This window comes from Mobula hypostoma, chromosome 6, assembly GCF_963921235.1.
Source record: "Mobula hypostoma chromosome 6, sMobHyp1.1, whole genome shotgun sequence".
In the NCBI taxonomy this organism is placed as follows: Eukaryota; Metazoa; Chordata; class Chondrichthyes; order Myliobatiformes; family Myliobatidae; genus Mobula; species Mobula hypostoma.
In genome coordinates, this window is record NC_086102.1 from 190,334,640 (window position 1) to 190,350,201 (window position 15,562).

General features: G+C 38.9%; 1 protein-coding gene across 12 annotated transcripts in view; it reads right to left on the bottom strand.

The window, feature by feature from the left end:
* The window catches only part of nckap5l (NCK-associated protein 5-like), an 890,431-nt gene that overhangs the window by 1,913 nt on the left and 872,956 nt on the right, over nt 1-15,562 (bottom strand). The window lies entirely within an intron of this gene.

Sequence of the window (15,562 nt, forward strand, 5' to 3'; positions counted from 1 at the left end):
CACAACGCTTCAGAACAACACACACAAAATGCGGCGGGAGCTCAGCAGGTCAGGCAGCATCCATGGAAATGAATAAACAGTCGACGTTTTAAGCCAAGACCGTTCTTCAACACCAATGGTTCAAATTGCATGTCTAGTCCTGGAGACTGGATTATTTCAACCATTTTAACCACCCTGGTTAAATAATCCAATTGTGTTTATTGCCCTGATTTTCTCCTGTCACAACCATCAGAATCAGGTTAATTATCACCGGCATGTGTCGGGAAATTAGTTAACTTTGTGGCAGCAGTACGATGCAATGCATAATATAGAAAGAAAAATAATAAGTAAATCATTTGCAGTAAGGTTATATATGTATATAAGTTACATTAAAAATAGTGCAGAACAGAAATAATAATTAAAAAATGAGGTAGTATTCATGGATTTGATGTCCATTTAGGAATCGGATGGCAGAGGGGAAGAAACTGTTTCTGAATCGCTGAGTGTGTGGCTTCAGGCTTCTGTATCTTCTTCCTGATGAGAAGAGGACGTGTCCTTGGTGATGGAGGTCTTTAATAATGTACACCATCTTTCTGAGACACCACTCCTTGAAGACATCTTGCACACTTTGGAGGCTAGTACCCAAGATGGAGCTGACTAATTTTACCACCTTCTGCAGTTTCTTTCAGTCCTGTTCAGTAGCCACCCCCAAACCATCTTTAAATATCTATCAAATACTTTTAAAACATGGGGCCTTCAAATCTGCCTCATATTTTAATATGATCATGGCTAATCTACACTGGGCTCAGCTCCTCTGCAAGAAGCTGCAGAGAGTTGTGGACACAGCTCAACACAGCACAAAACCCCAGCCTCCCCTTCATGAGATCTCCTTTCACTTCTTGGTGCCTCCAAAAAGATGTCAAAGAATCCACCTGTCTCCTCTCCACTCCCTTTGGGCAGAAGATACAAAAGCTTGAAAGCCAAACCATTAGGTTCAAGGACAGCTTCTATCCCACTGTCCTGACTCTTGTATGATACGATACACTATTGCCATCACAATTAACCTCACCATGGCTTTGCCTCCTCCCCTCCCCTCCCCCATTGTCTACCTGCACTGCACTTGTTGCGTAAATCTGACACTTTATGTCATATTCTGTCATTGCTTTTCCCTTGTACTACCTCAAAGGACTGAGTTGATGAAATGATCTGTGTGAATGACACGGTACACGTGGTGATAATAAACCAATTTACTAATAAAGTTACCCATTTAATTCCATGTCATTTTTTGTTCCTTGATTTATCAGATATTCATCCACCTTCATTTTATCATCATCATCATCATCATCATCATCAGGTGCCATGCCCAGTTTGAGCTTTGACTGCCATGGCCCACACACTCCTGTTTTGGGTCAAGTGGATCAACTCATTGGTATTCATTTCCGGTCCTCTGGCTGCTGTCTCCATCATCATTTGTCTTTGTCTTCCTCTTGCTTTCTTCCCTTCAATCTTTCCCATAGTTAACGTACATTCTAACTCCTCTTTCCTCATCACATGTCCAATGAAGTTATGTTGCCTTTTCATGATCTCATACATTATTTCTCTTTTTGTGTTTGCTCTGTTCATGACATCCTTGTTAGATATTCGTTTTGTCCATGATATTCTTTGCATCCTCCTCAAAAACCACATTTCTGCTGCTTCAATTTGTTTCCTCATCTTACTAGATATTGTCCAACATTCTGAGCCATATAACATAACTGGATAAGTGTAACATTTCAGTACTCTGAGGCGGGTTGTCATGCCTAGTTTAGTATTGGTCAGTATACTCTTCATTCTCATAAAGGTGTCATCAAGAGAGGCGTTAGACAAGGGTGTGTTTTCTCCCCTGATTTATTTAATGTGTACAGTGAAACAATATTACAAAAAATAAGAGACATCTTGGGAATCAAAGTTGGTGGTGAAAACGTCAATAGTTTCAGATATGCAGATAACACTGTGTTAATTGCAAGTATGGAGGAAGAACTACAAAACTTAATTGATATAGTTGTTGAAGAAAGTGCAAAGATGGGTCTATCTATCAATTGCAAAAAGACAGAATGTATGGTGATATCCAAAAAGAAGGAGAATCCTATCTGCAGGTTGAGAATAAACGGGAAGACATAAATCAAGTACAGAACTTTTGCGACTTAGGAAGTTGGGTGACATCAGATGGGAGGTGTGACATGGACATCAAAAGAAGAATAGGGATGGAAAAAGACACCTTTATGAGAATGAAGAGTATACTGACCAATACTAAACTAGGTATGACAACGCGCCTCAGAGTACTGAAATGTTACCTTCATTTTATACACTTGTAATAATCTGGCCTCAGGACAGAGAGATCTAAAGATCCACGAGAAGAAATTTCTTGGTCTATCGGTTTTAAATCCTGACCTTTCGCTTTACAGCTTGCCCCCTTGTTTCAGATTCCTCCATTAATCAAACTATCCCAACCTCTAACCAGCTTCTTAAGAGTGCCATCTCATTCTTCAAAACTCCATCACATAACCTTCCAAACTCTTTTAATTTATCATTTAAAGCAGTTTTCAAAACCTTTTTTATGCCATGGACCCCTACCATTAAGTGAAGGGTCCATGGACCCTAGATTGGGAAGCCCTGATTTAAAGTAAAAGGAAGAAATAATGAGCAACACTCACAAAATACTGGAGGAACTCAGCAGGTTAGATGCCATTTAATGCCCTGTAGATGCATTCTGCTGATCAGGAATAATGCCCCACAGCAGGGGTTCCCAACCATTTTCATGCCATGGACCCTTACTATTAACCAGGGGTTTGAAGACCCCAGGTTTGGAACCCCTGCCCTAGGTTTTGCAGAGAAACACCAGTGGTTTCTGCCCATGTAAACGGTCAATCATTCAGGGCTGTTGCTGAGTTGCTTACTCCTGATCACCCTAGCGGGTTTTTTATAAAAGCATTTCTACCCTGGTCTCCCCATGAAATCCAGCAGTGGATGGCAGGTTTCTGAACGAAAAAACCTGCCCACTGGACCTCGACCAAGTTAGAAATGTTCGGGTTCAGCAACCTATGAACAGTAACTCAACCACAAGCAAAAGGAAATCCTGCAGGTGCTGGAAATCCAAGGAACACACACAAAATGCTGCAGGAACTCAGCATCCATGGAAAAGAGTAGAGTCGACATTTTGGACTGCAACCCTTCAGCACGACCTCAATAGTTTTTTAAACCTCTTTTTGCACTACTTACTCAATTCAACCTTTAAAATGTGTGTGTATATCTGTAAATGTATGTGCATAACTGTAATTCACAGGTTTTATTATGTATTGCAGTGCACTGCTGCTGCATAAAAACACAACATATGCCAGTGATATTAAATCTGACTCTGATTTTCGTTCCTTTCAATGCAGAGCCAACTGTTGTAAAACCAAGGGATAACTTTCAAGTATATTATGTTTTAATGGAATTTAATTATATGATTCTATTTGTTTCTGGTGTTTTCCTTCTTTTACATTTTAACATGTAAAATGTTAATACCAAGTCATTTTTTAACAGTTTTTGAACATTTCTGTGCAAGATATTTATCAACTTCAAATGAAAACAAAATACAGGAAATGAGTATTCAAGAAGTCACAGGTCATCTGTGGAAAGAGAAGGTTAATGTTTCCATCCTGAAACATCAACTCTTCCTCTAGGCAGGAGTTCTCAGCCTGGGGCCCACAGTGCCCTTGCTTAAAGGTATTGGTCCATGGGATAAAAAAGTTTGGGACCCCCGCTCTAGACGCTCTCTGAACTGCTCAGTGTTTCCAACATTTTCTCTTTTACTTCAGCATCAACTCTTCATATAGACCAGGGTTCCCAATCTTTTTATGCCATGGACTCTTACTATTAACCGGGGGTGGGGGTGTGCAGAGGCCTATAGACGCTCGCTGCCTGAACTGCTCAGTAAGGCCTTGTTGATTAAGTTTGATTCAGGAAGTTCTTAACAGGCAAGCCTTTGAAAGTAATTGACGTTTTGTGAGTGTTTAAATGGCAAGTGCAGGCATCATGCCTCTCCCAAAAATTCCAGGCAGCATATTCTTTGTTTTAATTAATTTATTGATCAGAGCAATGATGATACTTTGACTTTGGCAATCAAAGTGGTCTTATAACTGCAGTTTGAAGTCAGGCACGATCTGACAGAAACCAATGTTGCAGCCATCAGATTTAATCTATTGAATCACAATAAAAATATATAAATAGGCAGTCTTAGTGCAAGATAAAAATTTGTAGCCTCCAACAATTAGTTAAAAATATTTTATATGTTAAGACTATAGATGAAAAAACCACAAAATCGATGTTAAACTCCATAATTATTTCCTGAAACAAATGTTGGAACCTCACATTTTCAAGTGAATTCTAGATTTACTCTTCAATTATACAGAATTATGATGGTATCACACAAAACAGAAACAAGTCCTTCAGCCTACCATGAGCAAGTACCAGTTGATAGTCAGTCAGTTTAGCAGTATTTGGTCAAGAGCCTATTATGCTGAAACAATTCAGATGTTCAACTACAAGTTTCTTACATGATATGGGTTTACCTGTCCTCACCACCTTCTTGGACAGTGCACTCCAGAGGTGAAAAAATATTTCATCAGAACTCAACCAAACTTATTACCCTTACCTTAACCTGTGCTCTCCAGTTGTGGATGCTTCTGTCAGGAGAATAAGTTTTTCCAACTGAAAGCTGTATATATTTGACCAACTCACAGATTCATTATTAGACATTTCAGCAGCAACAGGTTGCATTTTAACTTTTTTCTGAATCACTTGAGCAGGTCACCTGATTAACGGGACGAAGGAGCTAAATGCAAGCTGTCTTTTTGTGGTTCCATACTTTACAATTCCATGCAATAATTTAACAAAAAAATTGTAAAGGACTGTGTAAGAAAAATATTGTTCAATTTACTGCCTATTGATTTTGTGTTACAAAAACGTTTATGCTCAAAACTGACAAGATGTCTTCAAGTATTCAAACATGATAGCAGTGTTGGGTGATACAGTATTGTGTAGAAATTTTATATATATATATATATACATAGATAGAGCTGGGGTGTCTGAGATTTTTGCACAGTGTTGCAGTAATTTTATGTATTACACTGTACTGCTGCTAGAAAATAAAATAATTCATGTCATGTGAGCGATGATAAGCCTGATTCCAATATGGGTCTCTGTTGTGGACTGAGAGGGGGAAGGGGGCACAGAGAAGAGCATCCTGGTTGGGAAAAGGGGAAGGGAGCAGAAAGCACCGGAGGGATATTCTGTAATGATAAATAACCCTGCTGTCTGGAATCAAATGACCTTGTCTGGTGTCTCAAGGCTGGGTGTGTCTGCACACTCACCACTCACCACCCTTGGCATTCTTCTCTGCCACCTGCCCCCACACTCTTCCCAAGGCACTCCACCCTCACTGTATATAAATAGACTTCTGCACAGAGAATCAGAATCAGGTTTAATATCACCAGCAGGACTTCCATTGCCACAGCTAATTAGTTGAAGATGAATTGGGCAGCAGAGTGGTATAATTACTACCTGATAGCCACGGTGACCTGAGCTTAAAGTCAACTTCGGGTACTGTTTGTGTGCCCTTTGCACATTGTCCCCGTAACTGGAGAGGTTTCCTCTGAGTAGTATTGTTCCCTTTCACATATCAAAGACATGACAGCTTGTTATGATGAGTAAAACGCATTAAATGCTGGAGGAACTCAGCAAGTCAGGCAGCATCCATGGAGGGAAATAAATGGTCAAAATCCTTCATCACTACTCGGCCCAAAACATCGACTGTTTATTTCCTTCCACAGATGCTGAGTTCCTCCAGCATTCTGTGTGTGTGTTGTTCTGGATTTCTAGCATCTCAGGTTGATATGAATTTTTGCCCACTGTAGTGTGTTGGTGAGACACAGAATATGGGAAAGTTGAGTGCAAACTGGAGGGAAGTGGTATGACTGTAAGTAGGTTGATGTGAACTTGATTGGCCAATGAGTCCTTTCCTGTGTTGTTTTATTCTTTCAGTCTGATTTTGCAGGTTCCTAATGAAAAAAGTCTCTCTGTGGGGGAGCCCTTTATAGGGTATGCAGTCTAATGGTTTTGAAGTTTCTAATGGCCACTTTGAATATTATTGGTGGGGCCCTGGATATCAATAACACCGTTTTCCTTTACGTATTAGGTGGCATTTGCTTCAAGAACTCTAGGGAGCTCAGTGAATATAGAAGAACTAGATGGCTTCATGAAACTAGAATCATATTTTCAAGATTTTGTGCATTCACAGAACCATATAAAGAGACAAAGGGAGTGTCAATGATTAAAAATAACCTTCATAAATTGCCGTGATGTGATATTTTTAAAAAGTCACAAGACAATGACCAAAATCAAAGTGTGCATTTTGATCGATTTAATTTGTGAACTAAACCAGTTCTGGCACACAATTTTAGGACCACAATCTTTTTCATATCAACTATTTTCCTTCTACAGGCATTGTGTTCCACAAAGAGCGACAGAAGAATGTGTGGTTGCTGTGCATATGGGTCTGCAGAAGCAATAATTGCATAGAACAAACAAGAAAGGCAGCTTAGGTCAAAGATATTGGGCAGAGCCATAATAAGACAATCTTAAAAGAATTAATATTTTATTTTATTTTTATTTGGAGATACAGTGTGGACCAGGCCCGCCCAGCCCAACGAGCTGCAAGGCCCAGCACCCCCCTATTTAACCCTAGGCTGATCACAGGATAATTTTAAATGAAAAATTAACCTACTAACCAGTACATCTTTGGACTGTGGGATGAAACCCATGCTCTCCCGGGAGGAATGTACAAACCTTTTTATGGAGAATGCCGGAACTGAACTCTGAGGTCCGACGCCCAGAGCTGTAATAGATCACACTAACCGCCATAGTACATTGGCACCCTCGTAGAGTTATAAGAACACATGAAAATAACTAATACTTCACACCAAGCGAGATATAACAGATGTTCATGTTTGGATACAGGGTAAAGATCAGAATTTTTGATATTAAACACCAATAAAATATAATTTTTCATCCTGTGTTATTTTTATATTACTGATGACAGGACATGAGAAGCAGGATTTACAGTTAATGGACGTATATATGAGAGAGGTGAACAACTACTAGATGATTGATTGATAGGAAATGAAAACAAGGATACATAGAAAATTAAAAGCCGTTATCATTTGATTTCCATCATGCGTTTAATTTTAGTTAGATTCCTACCTTGTTACAGTCATTACTAAAGAAACGATGCTTGGTTAACAGATTGGTAATACTGCAGAAAGTAAAAGTAATCTCACAGAAATGATATCATGTTTCTCTGGCGGCATAATCATCCCTTCATTGAGAAACTAATAAAAGCAAAGTCTGTCTTACAGCTTACGTTCCAAGGTCACACTATATAAGATTAATGAAAAAGCAACGAATTGGTGATAAAAAAATATACATTTTATAACCTTGAAGATTGCAGGAAGTAAAATTAAGATAATACTGTATCCTTAGATTGACAATCCTAGAAGAAAACACTGGAGTAGGATCCCATCTAATGAGTCGAAGTTTCAATATAAATGAGTGCACAATAAAACAGAGAAAGAATCCTAGGTAAATAGCAGATCAGAAGCAATGGAATACTTCACAAGGGCATTGCCATATTAAACTAGCTAAGCAGGAAGACAAAAATAAGTTCCATCAAAGGGAGAGGCAAGGAAAAGAGCTATGCAAAATCTTTGAACAAAGGAGCAAAATTCCAATGCCGTATTTAAATCATCATTAGATTTTTTTTTTGAAGTGTTGTAGTACTGTTTGTCATGACAGATCCAAGATTGTTCACCAAAAAACAACAGATGTTCAGTGATCCAATATTCCAGAACTTCAAAATTTTGGGGCAAATTTTCTGAGGGTTTTTGTTCGTTCTGAAGGATTTATCACAGTTTCTGTTGGAATAATTGGATGTAACTGAATCTGAATCAGAATCAGCTTTCATAACACCAGCATACATTGTAAAATTTGTTGTTTTGTGGCAGCAGTAGATTGCAATAAGAAATGACAATAAGAAGAGCGTATAAAGTAAATTAAATAGATAGTGCGAAAAGGGAGAGGAAAATAATGAGGTAGTGTTCATTGGTTCACTTTCTATTCTGAAATCTGATGTTGGAGGGGAAGAAGCTGTTCCTGAGACGTTGAGTTTGTGAGTAATGGGGGGAGGGTCTCTACCATGAATGTTGAAAGAAGAAATGTCAAGAAAGCATCAGCCAAAAACAACACAAAAATAAGATTTACATACTCTTTTACAGAGAACTTAACTGAGTAACTAAAAAGAACAGTGAAAAAGGCAATGGTCACATCCTTTCAATAATTTGCATTTAGTAACACTAATTGGGCTAATGGACATCTTAAACAGAAATAAAGTCAACGTGGGGTGCTATAGGCAAAATGTGGTGTCTGAGACAAGAAGTGAAACTTTCACAAATGGAAGCATAGTAATCTAACTGAACCTGGATTTAATACCCGAGTGAAGCTGGAGGATAGGAATCAGAAACCTTTCAAATATGTTACTGGCACTGAAAGTAAACAAAAAATCTACGGATACTGGAAATCTGAATTAAAAGCAAAAGTATGCTGCAAACACGAAACAGCTCAGGAAGCATCACTGGGGAAAAAAAATGGAGTTAGTCCACCTATTATTCTTCTTTACTTTGATTCTTTTCCCACTCAACCGCACGGGGGATAATTTAGAGAAGTAATTACCCTACCATAAATGATTGACAGGTTGTAGGAAATGGGGTGCCCGGGGAAAACTACATGTCCCAACAAGAATGTATAAAGTTGCCAAGGATAATCTCTGAGTTTAGGATTTAATTCAGTTTGCTGAAACTGTCAAGCCGACATATTAATGGAATGAACTGGTATTTAAATAGTTGGAAATGGAGGAGGATGTCTTCGGAAAGAAATGATGTACACTGATCCAATGGTTTTATTTATCAGCTGTGATTAACTATCACCATCAATTGGTAATTTAGCTAAGGATAAAAAGCTTATTTAATACTTCACTACTGTTGCATAAATTAGATTAAAAATTAAAAATTGCTATTATAGATCAAAAGTATATTATTATTGCAGTAGATACTAATGGCATTTGTTTAATAGAGCTTTGCCCATGTGTTCAAATTGTCAATAATGCTTCATATTTTAATGTATCAATATCACTGAGCCACATTCAGTAAATTAATGGTATTTCACCATGAACCACTCACCCAGGAAGCTGGCAAAATGAATGATGCATAACTACATTGATTTTGATTCCTGATTTGTTTTGGAGATTTACTCTGATTTACCGTATCTTACTGCAAAAGAATTTCATTGCCAAATTCATGTGAGAGACTTTACTCTGTTAGGGAACGGCAGTGAAGACACATTCCCCAGCATAAGGTCAATCTTTTTATTAATTTATTATGTGATCATAGGGAGCCGTTGTCTCATGACTCCATCAACGTCAGGTTAAACCTTAAATTTATATAGTAAATTTTGGGCAACAGCCAACAGCTAAGCATACTTGGTCAGAGATTTCAAAAAGCACTTGATAGATATCAGCCAGTTTACCAATGTTCCCGCGCGATACACAAAATTAAAAATGCATGTCTGCAGTTAGTTCCTCTACTTGCTACTTACTAGACAATCTCAGGAAAATGTTAACAATACCTCATTGCTGGCATGATCTATGTCCAGTTATTGTTAGCTCACACAAGCAAGGCAGCGACTGCCTCTTATCTTGCCACCCACATGACCCAAGGCCTGAGCAATATCTAGCTGGTCAAGCTTGATCGCAACATTTAATTCAAAATTTCATCTTAATTTTATAAAATTTTCTTCCACAAGGTTCTTACACTCAGAATCACAGTAAAACTTTTTTCCAAGTATGATTTCAAAGCAATCTCAATATCTACTAAAAATAATCTGATTAAATAAATGGACATTTTATGGAATTCAGTTATTTGGTGAATTCCATATCTTCAGTGAATATGCAATTTATCTAATGAATCTAACCTGATTATCTACAAAATTTGCATTTATCTGCCACATAGACAACTAAAATAGTGGAAGACATACTAGTGCATTGACAGAAATTATATTGATGTCATCTTGTACAATGATGTGAAACGCAAGAAGGGCAGGTTGAGGAGTGAGGGGACAAGCTGATCAATTTCATATTGATAACAGCATATCTATAGTATCAGCAGAGGTGAAAGGTTCTTGTCAGATGAGAAAAAGAGGAGTGTATAAAATATAAATGCAGTCAGTAATACTTCACATGTCTTAAAGCTGAAGTGTACAGAACAAAGAAGAGAAGAAAAGATTAATTACAGTTTACTGCTCTTTGGTTACAAACTGACTAGCAAATAGGAAACAAAAAGGCAGGCGATTGGGGCTGAGAGGAAAATTGGATCAGTCATGATGAAATGGCGGAATTGACTTGACGGGCCAAATGGCCTAATTCTATTCCTATTATTATGGTCTTAATAGTAAACAGGATTTTTTTCTCAACAATAACATTTCCACAATGGAATGTATAAAGAGTAAAGTTTAAAAAAAAGAAAACAGGTCACACAAACAGGTCACAGTGGATGTGGTATATTTGGATTTTCAAAAGGCTTTTGACAAGGTCCCACACAGGAGATTAGTGTGCAAACTTAAAGCACACGGTATTGGGGGTAAGGTATTGGTGTGGGTGGAGAATTGGTTAGCAGACAGGAAGCAAAGAGTGGGAATAAACGGGACCTTTTCAGAATGGCAGGCGGTGACTAGTGGGGTACCGCAAGGCTCAGTGCTGGGACCCCAGTTGTTTACAATATATATTAATGACTTGGATGAGGGAATTAAATGCAGCATCTCCAAGTTTGCGGATGACACGAAGCTGGGCGGCAGTGTTAGCTGTGAGGAGGATGCTAAGAGGATGCAGGGTGACTTGGATAGGTTGGGTGAGTGGGCAAATTCATGGCAGATGCAATTTAATGTGGATAAATGTGAAGTTATCCACTTTGGTGGCAAAAATAAGAAAACAGATTATTATCTGAATGGTGGCCGATTAGGAGAAGGGGAGGTGCAACGAGACCTGGGTGTCATTATACACCAGTCATTGAAAGTGGGCATGCAGGTACAGCAGGCGGTGAAAAAGGCGAATGGTATGTTGGCATTTATAGCGAGAGGATTCGAGTACAGGAGCAGGGAGGTACTACTGCAGTTGTACAAGGCCTTGGTGAGACCACACCTGGAGTATTGTGTGCAGTTTTGGTCCCCTAATCTGAGGAAAGACATCTTTGCCATAGAGGGAGTACAAAGAAGGTTCACCAGATTGATTCCTGGGATGGCAGGACTTTCATATGAAGAAAGACTGGATGAACTGGGCTTGTACTCGTTGGAATTTAGAAGATTGAGGGGGGATCTGATTGAAACGTATAAGATCCTAAAGGGATTGGACAGGCTAGATGCAGGAAGATTGTTCCCGATGTTGGGGAAGTCCAGAACGAGGGGTCACTGTTTGAGGATAGAGGGGAAGCCTTTTAGGACCGAGATTAGGAAAAACTTCTTCACACAGAGAGTGGTGAATCTGTGGAATTCTCTGCCACAGGAAACTGTTGAGGCCAGTTCATTGGCTATGTTTAAGAGGGAGTTAGATATGGCCCTTGTGGCTACAGGGGTCAGGGGGTATGGAGGGAAGGCTGGGGCGGGGTTCTGAGTTGGATGATCAGCCATGATCATAATAAATGGCGGTGCAGGCTCGAAGGGCCGAATGGCCTACTCCTGCACCTATTTTCTATGTTTCTATGTTTCTATATTTAATTTTATATATCATTCTAGAAGAAATAATATTCTCAAATTAATTTATACTGTATTAGAATAGGCATTTATTTGAACTGTGATAGAAATTACTATTTCAGGAGTGAAAATGCATGAAGTGTTGTACTTCAGCAGTGGGAAAGTCTACACCCTATCTGCACACGTACCAATTGAATTATTATTTCTGAATTTATGGGGACCTTTAGAACCTTAAATATCTAAAAGCAAGGATTGCTGATGTTTGCTTTTAGAAATTTGATTCTAGAGAGAGGTTAATTTCCCTTGATGCTAAAGCATTTTTACTTCAGTCACACATTTCCTCTATAACACTAAGCCTGGATCCAGTGTAAAGAGTCTTTGCTAATTTCTGCCCCTAATTTTTCAATTTTTTTATATACTTACTTCCCTCGGTCCTATCACTATGACAATCATCCATGTGTAATGAAGGTGCAATGAAAGTAAGTTCAGCTTTGCCACATTCTACACAGACTCAAGAAAACTGTAATAATGTAGAGTACACGAATAGAGTAATCCATAATATAAATGATATCTTTGAGAAAAAACAGAGCAACGATATAATGGAAATATAGCCACATTTTCTGCACACAGTAATTCCACAAAATCAGGAGGTGTTGACCTGCGGCAATGTGCTATCCCAGAGAATGAAAGAATGTGAATTAATCTGTGGCTCCTGTAACTAACCTGTCAGTTTATCTAACAAATCAGAAGCGAAGATAAGCTACACAAAAATCAAAACATTGCAAGGAACAGCAAAGATGTAGAAGTAATCTTAATGATTGGTCATGAGAAACTAATCAGAAATGAAAGGACAAAATGTAAGCTTTATGTTTAAATAAATTTAAGTTTAAAAAAAACCCCCCTCCCTTCTTCCTCTATTCCACACTCACACTCTAACCTCTTCTCATCCGCCTATCATCTCCCCCTGGGTTCCCTCCTCCTTCCCTTTCTCCTATGGTCCACTATCCTCATATCAGATTCCTTCCTCTCCAGCCCTTTACCTTTCCCACCCACTTGGCTTCACCTATCAAAGTTCAAAGTACATATTAAAATCACGGTATGTATACTCTATACAGCATTCAGAACTGAAGTTCACAACACCAGGCATCTGAAAGCTGTTTCTAGCTATCCTTCTTCCTTTCCCCACCTCCTTTTTATTCGGCTTCTTCCCCCTTCTTTTCCAGTCCTGAAGAAGGGCATCAGCCTGAAACATCGACTTCCATGGATGCTGCCTGACCTGCTGAGTTCTTCCAACATTTTATGTATATTGCTTAATGAATTCATGTTTTAAAAATGACACGATGTAAGAAATTAAAAATACATATAAATTAATTTATAAAGTTTTAATATAAGGCTATCTTTTGTATCCTTGGGTACTTTCCTTAAACTTGACTATCTCACCACTGAAGCATGCTATCCAAAGCATAGGGATCAACCTAGCATTTTTATCTGGAACTGTTATATTCTGCAATTAAAATATGTGCTGTGTGCATTTTTACCACAAAACAACAGCAAAATTTAGATTATTCAGATGATGCAAAGCGCCTCTTCAGCCAACATTATCAACTTGATAGCTTCTTAGTGTTATTTAAAGAAAAGTTAGAAGAAAAATTTCAAAAACTCATCAGATAAAGCCGATATTGAATGCTTCTTTTCTGAAGTAGATTTGCTGACCGCTGTAGACCGCAAAAAACAAAAGTTGGCTTCAAATGCAACAAAGAGCATTAATAAAAAAAACTCTGACTTCAGTTTTACTGGGAAAAGTCAAATGACAGTTTCGTATCTTCAAGGAATATACACACCATATTGAGTGATGAACTTCAGTGTGTTTTTTATTACTTTTAAATAAATGTACTCATTCTTCAATGCAGCATATCTAAGCTGGAAGCCATGTATTTGGGATGAAATGCACTGTTTATGTCTTTGAGAGGAAATAGATGACTGTTTCTGAGAAGATGAGGTAGAAATATCTATTAGTTCAGAATATTGAGTTCAGCTCATAGTTTTTAAAAACAAACTTTAATTATACTTTCTCAGTCCACATCCTCCATTGCCATCATTTGGAGTCCAGTCTTAATACCTGAAGATTCTGACTTTTTTCTCATTGCTGTCATCATGTTTCTAACCTCACCCTTTATCTTATTCTTAACAATAATTGTGCAACATCAGCAAAGCAAAAGAGATGGTCATTGACTTCAGGAAGGGAGACAGGGGTCGGTGTGGATGAGAGATTGTCACTGACTTCAGGAAATGAGACAGGAGTTGCTTTGCATGAGAGATGGTCATTGACTTCAGCAAGGGACAGGTGGGTGAGTGTGCATGAAATGGTCATTGACTTCAGGAAGAGAGACGGGGTTGCTGTACATGCTCCTGTTTATGACACTGGCACTAAGTTTGCAAACTTCTGGGTTCCCAGGAGTGAACATCGCCAACAGCCTCTCCTGATCCAACCACAGACGCATCATGGCCAAGAAAGCTAATCAGCACCTTTATTTCCTCAGGAGGCTAAAGAAATTTGGCATGTCCTCCTTGACCCTCACCAACTTTTATCTACGCACCAAAGAAAGCATCCCGTCCCAATGAGCACAGGTTTAGTATGGCAACTGTTCTGGCCATGACTGCAGTTAACTACAGAGTTGTGAACACAGCTCAACACATCACATCACAGAAACCAGCCTCCCCTCCATAGCCTCTATCTACACTTCAAGCTGCCTTGGTAAAGCAACCAATATAATCCAAAAACACACCCACCCTGAACATTTCCCCCCCATCCTCCTCCATTTGCAGAATATATAAAAGCCTGAAAGCATGTCCCCCCAGGCTCAAGGCCAGCTTCCATTCCACTGTTGTAATGCTACTCAACTGTCCACTAGTACAACAAGATGGACTCTTGACCTCACAATCTACTTCATTCTGAGCTTGCCAGCATTATCATTGTGTACAGCACTGCACTCTCTCTGAAACTGTGACACTTTGCTCTCTAACCTCTTATTTTTACTTTATACTTTATTGTCGCCAAACAGTTGATACTAGAACGTACAATCATCACAGCGATATTTGATTCTGCACTTCGTGCTCCCTGGAGTACAAATCGATAGTAAATATTAAAAATTTAAATTATAAATCATAAATAGAAAATAGAAACACTGGCATTTCTTTATCCAAATATTTCATGATTAATATTAATCCCCAGCTGGGTGTGCATTAACAACCATCTCCAGCAACTACATTCCTTCACTTTTTTAGATGCCAAAACTTAGCTCGTAAGATGGTGGCACGCTTGGATGCAGCGGGCTCTCCACATCCAGCCAAAGGCGTTATTCTCTTTTGTAAATGTCTTTTTTTATGATCGCAAGACACTGCTGGACATTAAGTACTGCAGGTCTATCATATCAGTGAACTTCTCATTCGTGGAGGAGCCAGAGGAACTGGACTTGGTATGGAATGTGTTGCTCTCTGCTACAGACAAGCATGAGAGTTGGTGTGCAGTCTAACAGTGAGTGATTGTCTTGGTCATTTTTCTTGTGATCCTGTTGGAGGTTGGTGATATGCAAAGCTGCATGTCCAGTTCACTGGTTCACTGGTGGGATGAGCCTCGGTCACAACAAGGACTAGGCTTTATAGCTGTCGCAGCCGCTCAGGAGAGAGGTGTCAGCATGGGTGCCCAGAGGCA